This window comes from Oxyura jamaicensis, chromosome 8, assembly GCF_011077185.1.
Source record: "Oxyura jamaicensis isolate SHBP4307 breed ruddy duck chromosome 8, BPBGC_Ojam_1.0, whole genome shotgun sequence".
NCBI lineage: Eukaryota > Metazoa > Chordata > Aves > Anseriformes > Anatidae > Oxyura > Oxyura jamaicensis.
This window is the reverse complement of record NC_048900.1, coordinates 4,831,183-4,851,693: the sequence shown is the minus strand read 5'-3', so window position 1 is coordinate 4,851,693 and position 20,511 is coordinate 4,831,183.

Here is a 20,511-nt window from a genome sequence, read left to right as displayed (position 1 = left end):
CTCTCTAGAAATTGATTGTGATTGTATTGCCCCCATGTCATAAATTTGTAGCTCTATTTGTGAACTTACATGCACACTCTGTTTTTATTTTCTAGTCAGAATGACAATTTGTTAGTCTTCTCCAAATTTATAAGTTGTTAGGTATCAAAATAATTAGCACATCATAGCATACATCAAACTCTTTAAAAAACTTTAATTAAACTTTCAGCATAAGAGGATTTTGCCTTGCCTTGTACAGACTAAACTCCCATAAGCATTCACAGAATTTACATGTGTTCAACAAAAGGAAAATGGGACCACAGTTTGGGGGAAGGGTTGAAAGAAAGTTCCTTAATTATAAATAAATTTTATATTAATAGATGTTACAGATATTCCATGAAAAAAAAGAAAAAGAAAAAAACAACCACAAACAAATCTCATACTCACAGTTAATACTAAGTAAACACATTATTTTAAGTGAATTACTTAGATAATAGTAGCTTGTTTTCCACTTTTCAGTTTTCATGTATTTATATATTTTGTAATATCCACAGATCTTATCTAGATGGAGTCTTTTTTATATTTGGTGCTGTATAAATATATAATGAAATTACTGCCCCAAAGATATTGCAGTCGTGATTTTATTTATAGCCCAAGCAGTCCCTAAAGATCTCTAGAACACTGAGTTCCTACATAAGTAAAGTATCTGTTATTGATTCCTTATAAGCGTCAGTGAAACATTAAATAAATTACTTCTCCTTAGTGGGACTAATTATAAGGGTTAATCGCTAACATTTATCCCAGTTTGTTAATTAGTATTAATAACGTCCCTTTGGATAATCACATATAGAAAGAATAGCATCTATCACTTAGCTCAAGGATGTATATTAGCTATTAAAAGTTAAAGTTGACAGAACAAATCAAGTTATTCTAATTGTTAGTTAAATGAGTATTTTTATTCTTGCAATTTTTCAGTTTTATCCTAACAGAAACAAACAAACCAAAAACAAACAAAAACCCATTTGTTTTCTCATCTAATTGATAAATAGCTGGGCAGGATTAATTCGCAACCAGTTTCAAGAGAAAAGAGACTCTGTAGTATATTTTCAACGAATGCAACGAAATAAAATCCTGGCCACGAACAATTCTAAATCAGGAATTTTTATCAATTAAAGTAAATTTTCCATAATTGCCATCAAAATCTTGTAGAAATGGAATACTTTTTAACATTAAAAAATACTTTTCACTAGATGATGACTAAGATTAGACTTTACTACTATAGTAAAGGTTACTTTTACTTTTTAATATCTTATGGAACAGTTACACTTTAATTTTTCAATTGCAGGTGTCGCAGTGTTCACTGTGGTTAATGTTGCTGTTTGTGCGTGTATATATACTGATTTATATAATCCACGGAAGGACATCAAACCTAGACCCACAGGTACGAAGTAATGTATTGGTTAACAGCACAATTTAGCGCAATAGGGAATGCAGATATGATTCCACTTGGATTTTTAATCAGTGGTCTGTGTGGTGGGTTGATCTCTTCAGCATGGCTTTTTAATTATTATCAAGTCTAGAGAAGAGAAGGCTCTGGGGGTACCTTACAGCAGCCTTCCAGTGCATAAAAGGGGCCTACAGGAAAGCTGGGGAGGGACTCTGTCGTGGAGTGGTGATAGGACAAGGGGGAATGGCTTTAAACTAAAAGACAGTAGGTTTAGATTAGATATTAGGAAAAAATTCTTCATGGTGAGGGTGGTGGTACAGGCTGCCCAGAGGAGCTGTGGATGCCCCATCCCTGGAAGTGTTCAAGGCCAGGTGGGATGGGGCTGTGAGCAACCTGGTGTGGTGGGAGGTATCCCTGCCCATGGCAGGGGGGTTAGATCTGGGTGGGCTCTAAGGTTCCTTCCAGCCCAACATTCTATGGTACTAGGATTCTAGAGGCCAATATGGTTCTATGGTTCTAGAGGCAAATAGATGTGATTTCTAACTAGGAAGCATTGACTCCCTGAATGCACTGAGGAGGCACCAGCCAGCCTTCCTGGGGAGTACCTGCAGAGACAGGACAGGGACAGGCTGTTCTTCTGAGCTAGTTACAGGTCACAGCTGGGAGGGCTGTTTAGGTGCAGAAGACTGGTAGTAGCTGCAACAGAGCATCAGATTTAGCAGTTTGCCTCTAACAGGTATGCCCTGTTTCAAGGCTGTGACCCATCTGTCTAACTACTCAGCTAGATGCAAATAAAAAATAAGCCATCAGAGGCCTTATCTTCCATTTGTAAAAAAAAAAAAAAAAAAAGCCACGTCAACAACTGCTAAGTTCTTCCTCTTTATATCCCAAGGTCTTGTAGGGAGCTTGACACTTTTGGGTGATTCATGTGTGACTTCAGCCACTGTATTTGATGTACATACCAGAACCTTATATTGAAATTTCCGCTTTCTGCACTGCCACCACTTGGTGCATTTAACAGGAAGCTTTCAGTTTTTAAACATGGGAAAACTGGTCAGTAAAATATTAAAAAATCTCTAAAATCTTTTAAAAAATGTTTACAGAACCAAGCTTCTAAAATATTGGTATTTATGCCCTCCCTGCTGCTTTTTGTTCACCAGAATTGAGAGAAGGTAATTTGCCCAGTGTTTGCTGGGCACAGAGAGTAGTACACGTAAACTAAGAAGTTCCACATGATATTGCTGATTTACAACCAGATTTTTTATTTTCCTGCATCTTGGTTAAGCTATTAATCCTGACACCAGTTAATTGAACTGCAAAATTCATATTGATGCTGTTGTAAGTAAGGTTTTTCCCTCCAGGTATTCCTTCAGCCTTGGCTATTACTTTGTTGTTGTTGTCTTATTTCATTGGATGACTTGCATATTTAACACCTTCTCTCTTTGTGTTTAAATGGATGTATAAACAGTAATATGTATATATATAATATATATTAAATAAAGTGGACCCAAATAAGTGGGTTGTGAAGATTTCTTTTCAGTTATATATATCTTTTCATATAGTTAATGAATCTATGTAGCTGTCATAGTTTTCAGCATGGCTATTGAAATCAGAACACACTAGCTGACCTGCTTTCAACAACTTCAAGTACTACTTGCTTTTAAAAGTCAAAACTTCAAAAACCTAATGAGAGTATGAACAAAAGGCATTTCAAAAACATTTTTTCAGCACATGGATTCATAGCCAGAGGTACTACAGGAACCATTTTCAATTTTAGAAAAAACAGTACGTAAATGACAGTTATAGGCAAAATAGGCAAAACAGGCTTGAATTTAAAATAAACAACAACAAAAGAAAACAACAATAACAACAACAAAAAAAGAGAAGGGAACTGTGTTGGGACTGGTGAAGGCACAGCATTGTCTAATCCTATTAACTTTGTAGAAGAGCTACTGGAACAGTCAGTGATGTTTTTTACCCTCTTCTTTAAGCAGCAATTTTAGAGTTAATTAGTCTCCAATGTTAGCAAGTGGGTGGCATTTACTTTTATAATAATAGGGCTGTCTCTAAAATGGAGGCGGCACAGCTCATGATTGTGTACCTTACCTTTTGAGGCAGGAACAGTAAAGAGACAGTAAATGGGTTTAAGCAGAAAATTAACTAAAAACATTTTGCTGTGTCCCAAGTATGTCATTTGTTCTAATTATGGAATGGCAAATATCAAGTAGAAATGATGCTGTGCCGGGGTGGTGATGGTGAGTCAATGTTCACTAGTCACTGTAAAGCAGGCTGTCAAAAACCATTTCTTTTTAATCATACTCGGGTGCTACTTTTCTGACTCACTGCATCTTGTAAATGAAGAAAGAAACATGGACTATATTCATAAGTGCCATGTTATTTAATTCCAGCAACGTCTGCAGTATTTGTTCAGTTACTGCGCCTTCTCAAGTGTTAGGTTCTTGCTTTGTAGTAGTAGTAGAAATGCATAACAAAGTTGTTGGTATTTTAGATGTGACTGAGGGAGTGAGAATCTTCAGCAATAACAATAATAGCAGCAAAGCTAGTAGTTATAACAACACAAGTGAATTCTTACCTGTGGCTCCTTTACATATCTTCAAATAGAGAAGCACATACACAACGTTAAAAAGAGTTTTAATAGAAGTATAATTTAAATATGGTTCCATTGTGAATGCTTGGCTAATTTAACAGGGAAAACAGAACTTGTTGCCCAGTGAGCAAACATCAAATGTTATGCAGTTGGAGGAATAGCATTTGTTTCAGGACCAATATTAGTTGTTTTCTAAAGAGATTTGATTGTTGTCTCATTTCCTTTTTACATCAGAAAATGAGAGTTATAATTTTGTGATGGTCATTTGTTGGATGTGAACTTCCTCAAATAATTTAGGCTTTATGTATGAGCAGTTTGATTTGTGTTGCTCACACCTGGACTATGTTGAGTGAGAAACTCGTCGCCCGCACAGAGCAGAGAGAGAAGTCTAAGCTTATTCAGAGAGGGTCTGGGACTCTTGAAACCAGCTTCCCAATTGCTTTTCAGAGTCCTACCTAGAGAAACAGGGAATATTTGTTTTTGTTTTAGTTTCAGAAACTACTGAATTTGACCACAGAAGTGTCAGAGTTGATGTGCTGATTTATACTTAACTCAGCTTTTGAAAACTGCCTAGTTTTTTGCGTTCATGTTTTAAACAAGACAGCTTAGTAAAGTAATTGTACATTGCCCTGAGGAGACAGGCTAATAGCTGAGTTGTAATTGATAGGTATTTCTTTAGAATTTTGCCTTGAGAACCCTATCAGTTCTTTTTAAGTATTTTTATTTTTAAACACAAACTTAGCCCTTCACTTTACTTGTAAATGTATTTTTGTCCAAACTTTAGACTATTGTCCCTTATATCCAATATGCTGGAAGACCTCTGTGGAAGAGGTTTTTGGAACAAATTTACAAGCAATTTATTTCATTTTGTAAATTGAGCATATAGATGGAAACTGCAGAACAGATGGAAGAAGTGCTATTACAGATTTGTAAACAGTGCAATCAAAGATATAGCTAGTTAGTGTCTGGCAAGGTTTTGGCTATGTTTTATGTCACTTGTGAGATCTCTTGCTAAGGATGGGTGAGCTGGTCTTAAAAGTGAGAGAAGAACTGGCATATGTAAGATTCTTTGTAATTGCTCTTAAATTATTTTCTTGTTTTGTTGCCTGTTGTCCATTGTCTTCTGTTGAAGCTCACTGTAGTGGTTCAGTAACAGACAGCAGCATGCCAAAATACAGACCAGCTCAGTGAATGGAGTAATTGAGCAGAGCTTGTTTACTACAACTGAGGATGCTGCTCGGAGGATCTTTGGTCTCTTTGTTTGCTTTATTATTCCCCCGGTTGTGAACTTGGCTCCAGATTGAAAGTTCTGCAGGGTGCTCTTTTAAGTCTCCCCTTTTGCACTATGGACTGTTGGGCTTTGTTTGGTTTTAGTTTTGTTGTCCACTAATTTAGGACAAATGAATTTGGGTATGGCTAATGCATATGCATATACACTTATATCCATAGCTATTTGTAATAAGAAACAAACAATGCCACCGACCAAACCAGCAGGGACCTGTATGTTGGCCTAAGACAAGACTAGCATGCTGAGCTGAACCTGAAAGGTAAAATAAATTCTTTGTATGTTTGTTTTAGCCTTGGTAAGACTGAAAACACATTTTTAAAAGTGCTGTTGAGTTTTGGAAACTGACTCTGCCCAACTGTCATCTAGCTTCCATATACAATGTCCTTAATTTACAGTTTATTTATCATTTTTAACTTCCAGCTTCTTCAAAGTCACTTTTGGACAAAATATTCAATCTGTATAATTTTGCTTTTATTAATTATTATCAACAATCACCACTTCCCTGCTTAGCTATGGAGCTACATTGTGTTGTGGTCTCAGTTACCTCTTTATCATTCTATTCTCTTTACTGAAAAAGTGCATGTGTAATTTACAAGGATTCACAAAAAATAATTATACAAATCATAAACAAATACATAGACAAAAGGGGTAGCTGTCAGCAACATTGGTTCGACAGGCTTAAAAGCAATAATACATAGCAGCAATCAGCAGCTTCAGATGGAGCAGCCAGATATGACAGATAAGGGATTGATCCCAAGTCATAAGAAACACAGGGGAAGGTTAACAATTACTTTGATGGTTGTGGATCAAGGCAGAGAGAAAATTCTTTTATATAAACAGGTAATTTTTTGTGTTTCAGTTTCCAAACAGAAGCTTGATCTTAAAATATATGGTTATTCAGTGTTTTAAAATAATACTTTGTGTGCTATCATCTTACCCAGTGCAGCACTTCACAGTGCTGTGTAGTGTTGTGTCTAAGATCAAGTGATGGTGTATTTATCGTCTGTATTTTAATGTTGCAATGATGTGCGGTTAGCATGAAGTTTTGATGGTATAATAATACAAATGTGCTTTATTTGTTCTTTCTAATAGTACTTGGAGTTCATTGTTTGCTATGTTTATGATTGCTCTGCTGAAAAGAACAAAAATGGGCAATAAAGGATGTTTAATTGTGGTATCACAGTAAGGTGATAGACTGGAAGCTACTAATGTGATATGCCTGAAGAACTAGGTTGAGCGGGGGTAGCCAAGCAAATTAAGTTTTAGAATTAGAATTGCTGGTCAAGTGCATTATAGATGTGCAACCTGCCAGTTCTGATTTTTTCCAAAATGAATTGTCACCATAGTATGCCTTCAGTGAATGTCTGCTTGTGGATGAAAATTATTCTTCCTACCCAGCTAGAAAAAAGCTGAAGTTCAGTTTAAAACAAAAACACAACAAACAAACATACTTTTAAATATGGATTCAAGATCATAGGACGGTGAAAGCATTCTGCACACTGGGTTATGTATATCATCAGTACAGATGAGGCAGAGGGGTGTTTTTCTCTCCCCAGTTCAGAACTCTTAACTATAGTCTGGAGCTTTATTGCATGACCTGCAGTCTTTTCCTGTTTGGAATGGCATTTCTTCATGAAAAAATGAAGAAGTTATGGCAGATTGAGATGAAATTTACATTGGAAGAGGTGGTTGTTCCTTACAGTTTCCCTTACCAGTTATTTCAGCAATATGAATAACTCTAATTTGAAAATAGGCTCAAAAATAGTTCTAGACCTCATCCTATTGAAAAGTGAAGTTACTGTTTCACATCTTGTGCTGGGATAGAGGCTAAGGTTGCAATGGTGTGTCTGAAAGAAAAACAAGTAAAACAATTTACCACTGTGGGACATATTTATCTATCTATTTATTTATTTATTTATTTTAGTAGATTTGCCATCCTTCATTCTTCAGTGCATTCCAGTGTGGTAGTGTGCCGTAAATTAAGAGCGTTAATTCATGTTGTATGTGAAATCTGTTCACTTTTGCTAATTTTGGTAACTGGCTTGTCATTTATGTTAGTAGTACTTCCTCTATTTTCATCCTGGGCAACAAGGACTTCTTATTATGGAAAATAAAATATGCTTCATCTTTACACTCCTAGACTTCTCAACTTTCTAGTAAACTGTATTAACTGTATTGTAGCTTATACCAATGCAAATCAGTAATCAAATCCAGGTGAACAATAAATAATAATAGTATGTACTGCATTCATTAAAATGTGATAAATCATCCTTTTGTAGTCCATAGATCCTAAACACTGATGCTAAACAGAATAAGTCACACATATTCTCACAGTTTGTAAGACTGAAGAAGTTTTCTCTCTCCTAAATATCTCTCTTAAACCTGGGGCACAACAACCCCAAGCAGCACTACAGGCTGGGAGATGAGTGGTTAGAAAGCTGCCTGGCAGAGAAGGACCTGGGAATGTTGGTCGATAGTTGGCTGAATATGAGCCATCAGTGTGCTCAGGTGGCCAAGAAGGCCAGCAGCATCCTGGCTTGCATAAGAAACAGCGTGGCCAGCAGGTCCAGGGAAGCGATTGTCCCCCTGTACTCGGCTCTGGTGAGGCCGCACCTCGAGTACTGTGTTCAGTTTTGGGCCCCTCGCTACAAGAAGGACATGGAGGTGCTCGAGCGAGGGGGAATGGGCTACGAAGCTGGTGAGGTTGGATATTAGGAAGAACTTCTTTACTGAACGGGTTGTTAGTCACTGGAATAGGCTGCCCAGGGAAGTGGTTGAGTCACCATCCCTGGAGGCCTTTAAAAGACGTTTAGATGTAGAGCTTAGGGATATGGTTTAGTGGAGGACTTGTTAGTGTTAGGTCAGAGGTTGGACTCGGTGATCTTGGAGGTCTCTTCAACCCAGTGATTCTGTGATACTGTGAAATTTCTCTCTTGGCTTTCAATATCCACATTAGCTAGTCTTTGCCTATGACACTGAAAAGGCTAGTATTATAGTCAGCAGGCACAGTACTGCTCGTATTGAGTCATTAATTATGATTGATGATAGGTCTCCTAAGTAAGCTGAAGTTACAGAGAAGTTCCTGAGTGATTTATATGCTTTTTGAAAGACAACTATATAGAACTTGGAAAAATGACAGGCAATAAAGTGCTAAGAATGGCATACTGAAACAGAAGACATGGATATCTAAATGATGCACAGATCTATTTTGATCTCTGCTGGTGTTGTTTGTTTTTGTGAGGATGAAAAAGTATATTAAAAAAGTATTGACTTTCTAGGTATATGTTTCTCCATGAAGTTCTATAGGGTCATAAACCAGATTATTTTTTGTTGTTGTTGTTGTTTCAGCTGTATATAGCATGGAGACTAAATAGATAAGATGAACTGGCTGAAATTCTGTTTATTCTCCTACATTGAAAAATTCCCAGACTACTCAATCAAAGAAACTCTGCAGTGCTGTGCATTCTCTATGGCTATAAGAGGGAATATGTGTTCACAGCATCTATAAACCCATTGATGTGCTTTGGTCCATCGTTTATTTTTCCAACTTCAGCTGCAGTTACCCTCACAAAAATCATAATTACAACAGCAAAAATAACAACAAAAATATGTTTAAGCAAAAAAAAAAAAAGGAGAGGAAAGAAGGAAGGAAAGAAATTGAAGGAGACAGTAAATATAGTGTTTTATTATTATTATTATTATTATTATTTATTATTATTTTATTATTTTTTTTCCCTGATCTTTATAAAGTAAAAGTAAGAGTTTGGAAATTATTTGAATTGTGAGGTGGCTGCTTACTCTGTTCAGATCTTGCCATTTGTGCTGCCAACCACTCCAATATCTTCAAATATTCAGATGTCCCTAAGCATTAGTGGGGAATGGCAGACCTTATGGTGGTATTTTCACAGGTGATTAGGGGATTTGTATGATAACACGTGCACATTGTCTTCCGATGGCATCCGTCACATCAATGCCTTACTGAGGAGCAGAAAATACACCGTCTGCCCAGGGTGTGTATCACATCAGAAACTGTAGAAAGCATCATGATAAATTCTTGAACAACAGTTTTAATTTAGTTCACACATTTTTATTTTTTTTTTTTTGCCATATGACTTTTAATGTTAACTGAATAAAATGCATTATTTACAAACAGTGAAATGATAATTTACATAACTAATAATTGAACCCGTTTGTACTGTTTCCTCTCCTGTATTTATTTTTGTTATGAGGGTTTATTTTATATTTCTTCATAGAGAAAGAACTTGAACTTCTTATATACTACATTACCTTAATATTGGAACATAAAAGATGGACACAACCGGGTAGGGAATTTCTTGCCCCAAAGAGAACCAGGGGCTGTGCTGCAGCCCGTGTTCAGCTTGGCAGACCCTGCAGGGGTGACAGGAAGCACCTGGAGTGCTTCGGGGACGTCAGACAGGGCAGTGAATTCCAATACTGCAGTGCCTCAAGTGGTTCTTGTTAGGGGAATATCCTATGCCCATTCCCCTTCTAATAAAAACATGCTTGTAAGAACCTATGTCCTCAGAGAAGGAGAAAATGTCAGAAAGTCTCTGAATTTTCTTGTAGCAGTGGATTTTTGTTTGTTTGTTTGTTTTGTGAGAAGTATTCAGACACGGTGATAAGCAACAAGATAAAACCCTATGAGATATTAAAATTATATCAAATTGATGTAAGAGTATTGTACAACATGTGGTTTCTAACATCCTTCATATCCATTTTTTTTTTTCATTGCACCTAGTTTCCTTGTAGAAGAAAAAAAAATTCCACTTCTAGGCTCTGGCACTAGGACACGTTGCTTAGCAGACAGCTGTGGCACTTCAGCAGGCTTCATCCAGAGGCTGTCTGGCAGTGCTGAGGGGCAAATGAGAGTGGAATACGTGAACATGCTTGTGTTCGAAGCTGAATGACGGAGACCAAGCTCCCATGAAAGGAAAGGGAAAATGAAGGGAAAGGGAAAAAAGGAAATGAAGGGAAAGATGAAAGAGAAATAGAATAGTGGATCTTTACAAAGGTGTGGGTAGAAACCCATGTTCCAGGTTTCCCTGCAGCTGATGTTAACATGGGTGGCGATACACTGCTGGGTTGTGAAACCTGAAAACCTCAGTGCTGGCTCTACACTAACATGTATGTTGAAATCCTCCCCTCTGCCCTGGTTCAAATTTTAACAGCTTTCACTGCCCAGACACTTGGGGTCAGAGATGGGCCTTACATAGCCCCTCCTAGTTCTGTTGCCTTTGATGGCATTGTGCTGATTTTCACCTGTTGAACATCAGGTGAGGGAGTGCTGCTTTATTTCCCACTGAAGCATGCACAAATTGTTTTCCTAACATTTCATAAGAATGGTTTTATTATACAGAGTGTAAAAGTTTAAGTTTCTGTTTAGTATCCAAATGATGATGCAGTTGTTGCTCTTTCCCCTGTTTTACTGAGAAGAAAATCTTCCAAGTGTCATTTTTCTAGATGTCAGTGGTATAATTTATGTGTATATATTGACTGATTCTATCATATAATTTTCAAGACAAATCTCCTAAACAGAATCCCAGAGGATGCATTTCTGCTTTTAACTCTGAGCAATCAAGCAAAAATGTATTTTGCAAGCTTGCACAGACAATTGTGTAGATTAAACTACAATTTGCATGTACCTTAGTGTGTTGCTTCTGACTTTAATGACTTAAGGTTTTTATACTATTATTTCATTCTGTTTTGGAGTGTTTAATCATAATAATATTGATCTTGATGGCACATTGCTTTACTGATACTGTCTTTTGGTACTCTGACAATATGGCTTGTTCATGTCATGGTAATGACAGTTGATATTGGAATTTCTGAGAGAAAAAGGAATAAAAATCCACAGGCTTTACTATTCTTTCTTCTAGTTATCTGAAGAGCTTTGGTCTGGGTCATCTTCTCGTGCAGCCATTATAGCCCCAGCTGTGCTGACCTGGCTTGCACCACTTACAGAAATGGCTTGCTTATTACAAATTTTCACTAGAAGGTAGTTTAATCCTTTATGAGCCTCACTAATCTTCCTTTTGAATCAATATTTATGTTGAAATATATTGCACAAATGGGAGCAGACGTGAATGTAAATGTACCTCATCTCCTTAGAATTGTACATTCTGTCAATAAAATCTCATAATTGTATTGCATTTCTTAGCCATGATCACACATTTCTTTTCGTCTATATGCATTCTCTACAACCCGATTGAAAAATGGGGAGATTTGATTTAACCACTGTTTAAATCCTGTATTCAGAAATAGGTACAGATTGCTTGCCAATCTGTAACACATTAGCTGGAATTTTCATATAACTTTCAAGCATTCAGTTTCAGCTTAAAAATCAGCTAAGAAATTGTATTACTCGGTTATGTGGGGGAAAGGATATGTGAAGTGCTAGATATCCTTCCTTCCCACATTAAAATTAAGTATATGCAGATGTATATGCTTTTTTTTTTTTTTTTTTTTTTTTTCCCTGAATAAAAACATCCCAGTGATACATCTGAAAACTGGTGGTACCTGAAACACGTGGAATTGGATTACACATGTGGCAATGCTGACAGTCTGCAGTAGGTCTGCTGGCAGAACTAGGGACTGCTCAGTAACAGCAGCAGACTTCAGTTCCACAGCTCTTTGCAGCTGGTGTGGAGAAATAAATTGTTTTAGCCAAAGGTAATGGGAGGGAGAAAGCTACCATCTATCTGAGCTCCTCACTACAAGTACTGAAGGTGTGTATTATTGTGCTGAGTGCTCACAAACAGTCTCCTCAAGAACAACAATGGGAGTTTTCAATTAACTTCAGCAGCTTTGTTTTTTCACCCCACAGCTTTGGAAACTTTGTCTGCCTTTTCTGACTGAAATTTGGGAAGGAAAAGATGATATCTGCACATAACTAATGTAAATTTTAAATAACTATTACAGCACAGTTCACTGTAACTGCAGACTAGCATTTAAATGCTAATATCTTTGAATATAATGAACTTCTGTCTGTTATTTTGCTCTCAGATTGATGCCTAGTTCCAGGTATCCAGTAGGGTAGAAAAATAACTTATCAGCATTCATTAGATATGTGAAACTCACTGGAATATTTCCTGTTTCCTATGAAAGTTGCTTTCTAAATTAGGAAAGGACGCATGAAAGGAGAGAAGGCAAAACAAAATTGTAATTGGATAAGGAGCCTTTCACATAGGGGTTATTAGTTATCAAAAGCTATTCTTACATGATGGCTGACTGGTATTCTAAATCTAATACTGCATGTGGGTGATCTCATCATTGCTTCTTAATAATTTAACATTGGTCACATGCCTTATTTTTTGAAACAACTACCACTGCTGGACCTGCGGTTCTTTGCTGGTTTTTGTTTGTTTGTGTTTTGGGGGTGCGATGCAGGGAGGGGTGGGAGGGGATGGGGGAGTGAGGGTGGTATAGGATTGCTGTTTATTTTGGCTGTTTTTTTTTTTTTTTTTTTCTTTTTTTCTTTTTTCTCTCCTCAAATTTCTCACCATACAAAAGAAATTTTGTTTTTCAGGACCACATACTCAGATTTAGACCCCTTTTCCTCATAAACGCATGAGACAGACTAGACTGGAGAGGATGAACAGCCCCAAGAAAAAGGGTGACACCAAAGTGTGTCTCGTATGATTTAGCCTCCTAGTACTTAGTGACAGTGCCACATCAATTTCTTTTTGCTTTAGAGATATTCTAGTGAGCCCCCCCCCACACCCCCCAAGTCTACTACTGTCCTTTGTTGTAATTTATGATGTAGCTTTGGTTGATCTGGGGCTCTACTGTTTCTTCCTCACTCTCCTCTAACAGCACTGAGGCAAAATTAGATTGAACAACTGCAGCTATCTAAAACTAATAATCATTCAGAATCAAGAACAACTGAAATTCTGAAAACTAGATGTCAGAGCTGGGCCTGACTTTGGGTTTCATTTTTAGACCTTGGACTATGATGCACCCTTACTTTGAGGCCAAAAAAAAGAATTATGTGCACAAGGACTTGGTTGTTAGTGGTGGGGAGATTGTTTAATAACAATATGAAGTATTTGCTGTAATATTTCTTGTAACTTGTAGGCATCCAGAGAACAACATCTATGAGCTCTGTAACAAATCTAAAGTCTTTTCCTTGACAACTAAGCAACTGAAATAAAGACCCTGACCCCCATGTCTATCTTTGGAGCATACAAGTCTGGCAGATTTAAATAAGAAAGCATGTTATTATTTTGCAGGATACTGTTTCAGTAATACTTGGATAAGGTTCTCTGTATTGATCTGGACATGAAAACAAACACTAAGATGGCTTTGTTAACATAATGTATGAGTTCAGTGAATGAATTCAATTAACAATGTGATAAAGAGGCAGGGAATTTTATCTCACTCTGATTTCTAGGTTACAGGTCTCAAGAGTGAAGAAAAAAGACGTAAGTGGAATCTAAGTTTTGTCCTTGCCATACTCAGGCCAGGGTAGACTTCTAAACATAACTTGAACTTAGGCAGTTCACTGTGTCTGGACTTCTGAAATACCAAAATTTGTAAGGGATTTCATAGCTGTGTCTATTTTGAGACCTCTAAACATCAGAAATGAAGAGCAAAAATCTCCATGTTCCTCCCTCCTGATGATTTTTTTTAAAGTGTTTTTTTGAAAAGGAAACTTCATAAATTGAAAATAATATAATCATAAACCTGATGAATGCAACACGTTAGTGTTGATTCCTAAGGTAAATTCTATAATATCAACTAATAATCTTTACTAAATTTTATTTATGTACCAGAGATCAGTTAGAAGCTGCCAGAAGTTCTTGTACTTGCTGGTAATTTTCATGTGAGAAATCCTCTGAAATTATAGTTACAGCTTCATAAATATAGCTACAATTTTAGAATTATTTTGACTTCCTGGACTGAAATGGTCCATACAGGATGTGATGTTCTGTTTCAAACAATTTTAGGAAGGAACTTAGAGCTCTCTCCTCATGATGGTACACATATTCAAAAGAAAGTGTGGTCAGTGAATATTATGTTTAAGGACAAACTTCAGCCTAAAGTAGCTCAATTTTATCACAGTTCTACAGTGTTTGTTGTGGACTTATTCCTAATGCTTATTATTCTCATGAAATAAATATTTTAAAATATATGTTTGACTTGAAAACAAAAAATGTTTAATCTATAAAAACTCTGACATTTTCATAATTTGTTTTATGCATATTTTTAATGTAACTGAACAGAAAAAGATGAAGCATCGGGATATTTTCTCTTCAAGGGAAAATGAATTTGGTATTCCTATATGAATTTTCTACACAAATAATGGAAATGAATGATCATACAATTTTCACATAAATAAAGGTTTTCTGTCTTCTTCTAGTACATATAAATGTCTGTAGAGCACATTTGTTAGGTTTCCATGGTTGCGGTAGCTTGCATTTAGAGGGATTATTTAAAGGGAAAATTCCTGTTTGAAGTGTTTTCTGATGTCAAGGATTATTGCCTAGTTTACTTGCTATTGAAGAGAACTTATAGCATACTCATGAATTCAATTCTAAATGAAATAAGAGAACTAAATTATTTTAGTCTAGTGATTTGCAAAGTAATAAATTTTGCTTTCATTATTTTGTATTGAGACTTTGTGGGTGATTATAGCAGAACAAAATTTCGTCTAATGCAAGAAGTCTGAATAAAAAAGATTCAGATGCTAGCTACAATGACGTACATTTGGATATAGTTGATACATAGAAAGTGGAAATAACTCTGAAAATGAATGAGAACAACTGAGTTTAGATTCCTTATGGTCTTGAAACACAAATGATGAGACTGAAGAATCGGTATCAGTAACTCTGGGTCTAACCAGGTATTGGAATATGAGAGAAATTTTTCTGAAAAAAGGATAAAGAGCAAGATAAAAGGGATAAAGAGCAAGGTGTAAAGATCACTTGGGATAAGACAAGGGGAAATGGCCTCAAGTTGTGCCAGGGGAGTTTTAGGTTGGATATTAGCAGAAATTTCTTTACTGAAAGAGTTGTGTGGCATTGGAATAGGTTGCCCAGGGAAGTGGTTGAGTCCCCATCCTAGGAAGTCTTCAAGAATGTAGATTTAGAACTTAGTAGCATGGTTTAGTGGTGGACATTAGTACTAGGTTAAAGGTTAGACTAGGTGATCTTAGAGGTCTTTTCTAACCTGAAAGATTCTGTGATTCTATGATACAAGAACCCACAGGTAAGCAATATCTGTCTAATAAAGAATTGAATCTATTTCAGATCATAGTATCTCTGTTTAGGAACATGTGATCATCCTTATCAAGATACATGGCTTATCTCCATTATCTGTACACCTAGAGAATATCTTTCCAGTTTACAGTAGCAGAATCAACTGTGATGACGTTTTAGAACAGTGAAATTTTGTTGCTATGGAGGAGATGGAGATTGATTCAATAGAGAATGAAGTGCTGTAGTAGTTCTTCAGGGTTTGTTTTCTTTGTGCTTTGTTACTTTCAGAGGCTCATTCTTTTATTTTATTGCACTGTGCTGTGTTATTTGTACAGTAAATTCACTAATGGTGCCAAATAATTGGCCAAGGAGTCCCCCTTCTTTAAGATACATAATCCAAATGATATTGTTCCTATTAACTATTTACCTACAACCTAAATTACAATAAAGAAAACTCCACTTCCTTACTGGTGATGTTTCTTGACATTCCAAAATCATACCGGAGGTATTGGTGACCAACCAAAATAAGCAGATCAAGAACAAAATAAAGTATACAGTTAGGCATCTGTCCATTCCCTCTCCATATCCCTTAAAGCTATGAATTTGATTGAATAAATATCATCAGCTGGGATTCCCATGTCTGCTTCAACTGTTGATACCTTTTTATTGAATTGGCTCTTACTGTTCTTAGTTGCATACATAATATAGGCACAATCTAGAAGAAGATGTGCATTCTTTTGCCTGGTCCCCCAATATTTTTATTTTTGTTGCACGTTGAACAGAGCTTTTAATAAGTTGCCCATTATAACATTCACCTCTTCTGTTAAAGTGGTTACAGTATAGTTAGTCTGGGACAAAGCAATATATGAAAGTAGATAAAATTATTGCTTCCCAGATGCATTACCAGGCATCTGCAAACTTCAACAAGCCAAATTCTACTGTTTTCTGACTCTTAGCCAGTATTTACTTAGTGACAAAATATTAGTTCTCATCTGAAGTTGAGTCACAAGAGAATAATTTGTTGCTAGTACATTTTCATCTCTGGAAAGTGTATTACTATGTGGAGTTAAGGGAAAAAAACTATTGTATAATTTTCCTTGGACTGTATTCTCAGTTATTTAGTTTCTTATTCAAGGAAGAATTAAAAATAAAAAATAATAAAAAAAATGAAAAACTAGAAACAACCAATACTAACATGTTGTTCTTTCCATTTGAACAGGCTTATACAACTTTACCATCCAGTGTCAGGCCTTGTGTATCATACCTTATTTTGCCTTATTTACTTTCCACGATATTAACCAGATTCCCATTTCCCTGAAATGCTGACTGTGTTTTTCAGTGTTAAGTTTATAATGTTGTAACTTAAAGAAAGGCTATAGTCACACCATGTTGTTTATACAGAGGAGGTGAATCCAATATCACAATGCAAAAGAAAGTCAAATTAGTTTTGTTGAGCCATATTCTGTGCTGGTTCACTCTTCTGCATTCAGAATAAGCAGTGCAGCAATGAGAATAGTCAAATGTCTCTTCAAAATGAGTGATGGAGTCTGTGAATGTCTGTTCTCGTCAGTGGATTGAAAGCATATTCGAGTACAAAGTCTCTGCTCTAAGCTGGGCTCTGCAGTTCTTTACTGCAGGCGTGTAATCACTGTTAGCTCAGGGATCTACCTAAACCTAGCTGCCTATTGTACTCCTGTGATTAAAACCCACAGTTTTCTGTAACAAATGCACAAAGGAGAGATGCAATCAGTAAACACCTTCACTCTGCTTGACTGAATAGCTATTTGCTATGAGGCTGATGGTTTTTGCACTTAAAGTCCGGTTGATCTGAGGATCCATAGTAAGATGCTTTTAAAATATCATAGAATCATAGAAAGGATCATAGAATCATAGAAACTATCCTAGAGGAATCATAGAATCACAGTATCCATCCCTTCCTCCTTCTTCCTCCTATTCTCTGATGCTTTCTTGTACTTGATATACTTAAAGAAGTTGACCTGGGTATCTCATACTGCTTACGTGGTTATTGTTAAATATATATATAGCTTATGCTTAGATAGTGTGTTTCTTAATTTCCTCTATTTTCAAATAATTTTCATGTTGATACCTAAAACTATTTCCCTAACAGTATACTTATTATTTACTACTCCAGAGAAGTATTTTCTTTGCCCAGGACTTCAAAGTTCAGGTCTGAAATGGAAGCAAGGGAGTGATGTCTATGATCATATGCTAGCAATAGCCCTGAAAGACAAGGAGCATTTCCAAACTGTCTCACCAGGCTTCTCTTCCTTTTTTTTTTTTTTTTTTTTTTTTTGTGTGCCTAGTATTTTGCAATTGTTAATGCTTTTTTTATGAAACAATTTTATCTGAGGGATTTTGTTACAGCAAATCTTTAGTAGTGTCTATGGTGAGAATCCTAGATTCTCATCACTTTCAGATCCGATTATTTTATCAATGTTGTGATGCTTTAAAAAGTTGTCCAATGAAGCTGCTCTTCTGGTTATGTTTTCAGTTAAACGATACAGGCAAATGCTGCATACAGGGTCACATCATTTGTGTCCAGAACTGTTTTTTTTTTTTTTTTTTTTTTTTTTCCGAAGTGTTGATATCCCATTGTGTGGCTTATGGTCAGGTAATCTTAATAGTTAATTGTTGCCAATGCTTTCATCTCCTAACAATTTGGACATTACTGTATATAAGAACCCACTCTGCTTCCTGTTTTGGGGCAATGTCAGACCGTAACTGTGGAAGAAAGTTGGGAGATTTCTCAGCTCTTTACTTGCTGAAGATACATGGTTAATTGGCGGTCTTTGAAGTTCTGCAAACTGCAAGTTACAAACTTGTGTTAAATAAGTGAAAAGTTGAAACAAAAGTTGAACACAATGAGCCAGTCTTGCCTACTTTAGCAGAAAAAAAATAGTGATGGTACTACCAATCTGTTCAAGGATCTGTAAAAATATGATGTGTAGGTAAACAGAAGTCTGACTTAATCATACGTTTACAGATCTTGAACTGAAATTCATTTAAGAATCACTGAACTGCTGTGAACAAACTTATGCTATTTCCACCTGATATTTTGGATGACTGATCTTAGAATCTTTGAAAGGTGAGACTTCCCAAAAACGCCAGTTTACGGTACTTAAGTGATTCTGAAAGCCACTGAGTACTTTTTTATAAGAACACGTGGGTATTTCACCTTACTTAGACAGTTACTAAAATAAACTAAATACCATAAATTACAGTGTGTAATACACATTGTACATGTATTAAATTTAGTTTTGTTGTAGACAGTTGTTGCCCACCTGTTAGCACTACGTATGTTTTCAGCTACAGGCCAAAGCAAGATTTGATCTAAAACCCACTTATTTATTTGCAATGGATTTCTGTTCTCACTGTGTAGCAGAATTGACCAGTTGTGCAACAGAGATATCATATGTGGTGCCTTCATCCTGTCCTGTTAGGCTGAAGACTTATGTTTAATCCAAAATGGAGAAGGGAATAATATGCTCCTTCTAAATAAAAATTATTTGTGCAATTAAGAGAGAGAGAAAGATTAAGGAGGAAGAGTAGAGGGGTTGTTGTAAACACAAGCAGCTTCCAGAAACTGAGAAATAAAAAGCATGTTTAAAGCAGGCTTCCCCTGCTTTAAGATACAAGACAGTATAGATCTGGGAGGTTAGCTCTTATTTTGCTATTCATAAAATCTTCCAGGTCATTACAGAACTTCAGATCTGGTCTTCCCTAGCCAGATTTGTTCAAATAAATGGGAGGGTTCAGTTCAGGGACCATAAAGGTGCTGCTCCTGCCCGTCTTGCTTCATGTTTGTAATCTGAAAGGTTCACAGTAAATGCGTGAAACCTGTTTCCTGGACCTGTTCCACACAGAATGTAACACCTATGTGAGTTAAGGTGTTGGTGTTCCTAAGGTGAATTATTATTTAGTGGCTTCCAGCTGTGACAGTATTTGAAATTCCTTCTTCACGGGAGTTCCTGTGGCTACTTAATAATGGGCTAGGAGAGCAAATCTCAAACTAGAAAGTATCAACTAAACAACCCCTTTCTCCACCAAGCCATTGTGTAGGGGTGAAATTTAATATCTGATATGAGATCAAGCATTGGTAATCTTATGACAGCACAGGAGATTAGGAACAACGAAGAGATTAATTTGATGAGATTCATTTATATCTTTTCTCTAAGACCTTTTCTGGGAAATTCTAAAGTTGTTTTTGTAATCTATGATTAAATTCCAATATATCTCCCACTGGGCTCCTACCTCATATTTTCCATTTACTTAAATAACATGTGTTTTATGTAATAGCTGTATTTCCATTTTTCTTTCACCAAAAATATTTATCTTGTATTACCGCTGCAGAGATAAAACTTAATTTCTCTGATAACTTGAAGGGTACCTTTGCCTGCTTATATTAATTTATAATTTGACTTTCTGAATTTTTTACTTTATTATGAAGAAACTGAGAGTGCTGTGGCACTGGGTCCCAAAGATCTTCCTGTATCCTCACTGCAAACTGTAAACAAGTTCAGCAGAACTGTGTCCATGAGCAGTACTGAACTAGTACTCACAGATGGATGAATCAAGCACCGAGACCATGTATCCGCTCTATACACTTCCCTTGGCAAGACCATAGGTCTTCAAAATCATCTGATGTATCAGCCCCAGCATCTCCCCGTGATGTGTCCATACAGCTGTGTTTCCAAGAGCAGCAGAGAGGCTGCACTGGCCTACACGTGAGCTGTATGTAATCTTTGGACATGCATCAGTGGAAGCATTTCCAGCTGAGGTGAGTACTCTGAAACCCCTCCATCCGATAAAAGTGTGCTCTTTGGTCAATTGTATGCAGAGGTCTCTACTTACCCATACCTTCTAGAAAAAGAAGAAAAAAAAAGAGTCATCAAATTGAAGAGGAAAAGATGATCTTTTTTTTTTTTTTTTTTTTTTTTTTTTTTTTTTTTTT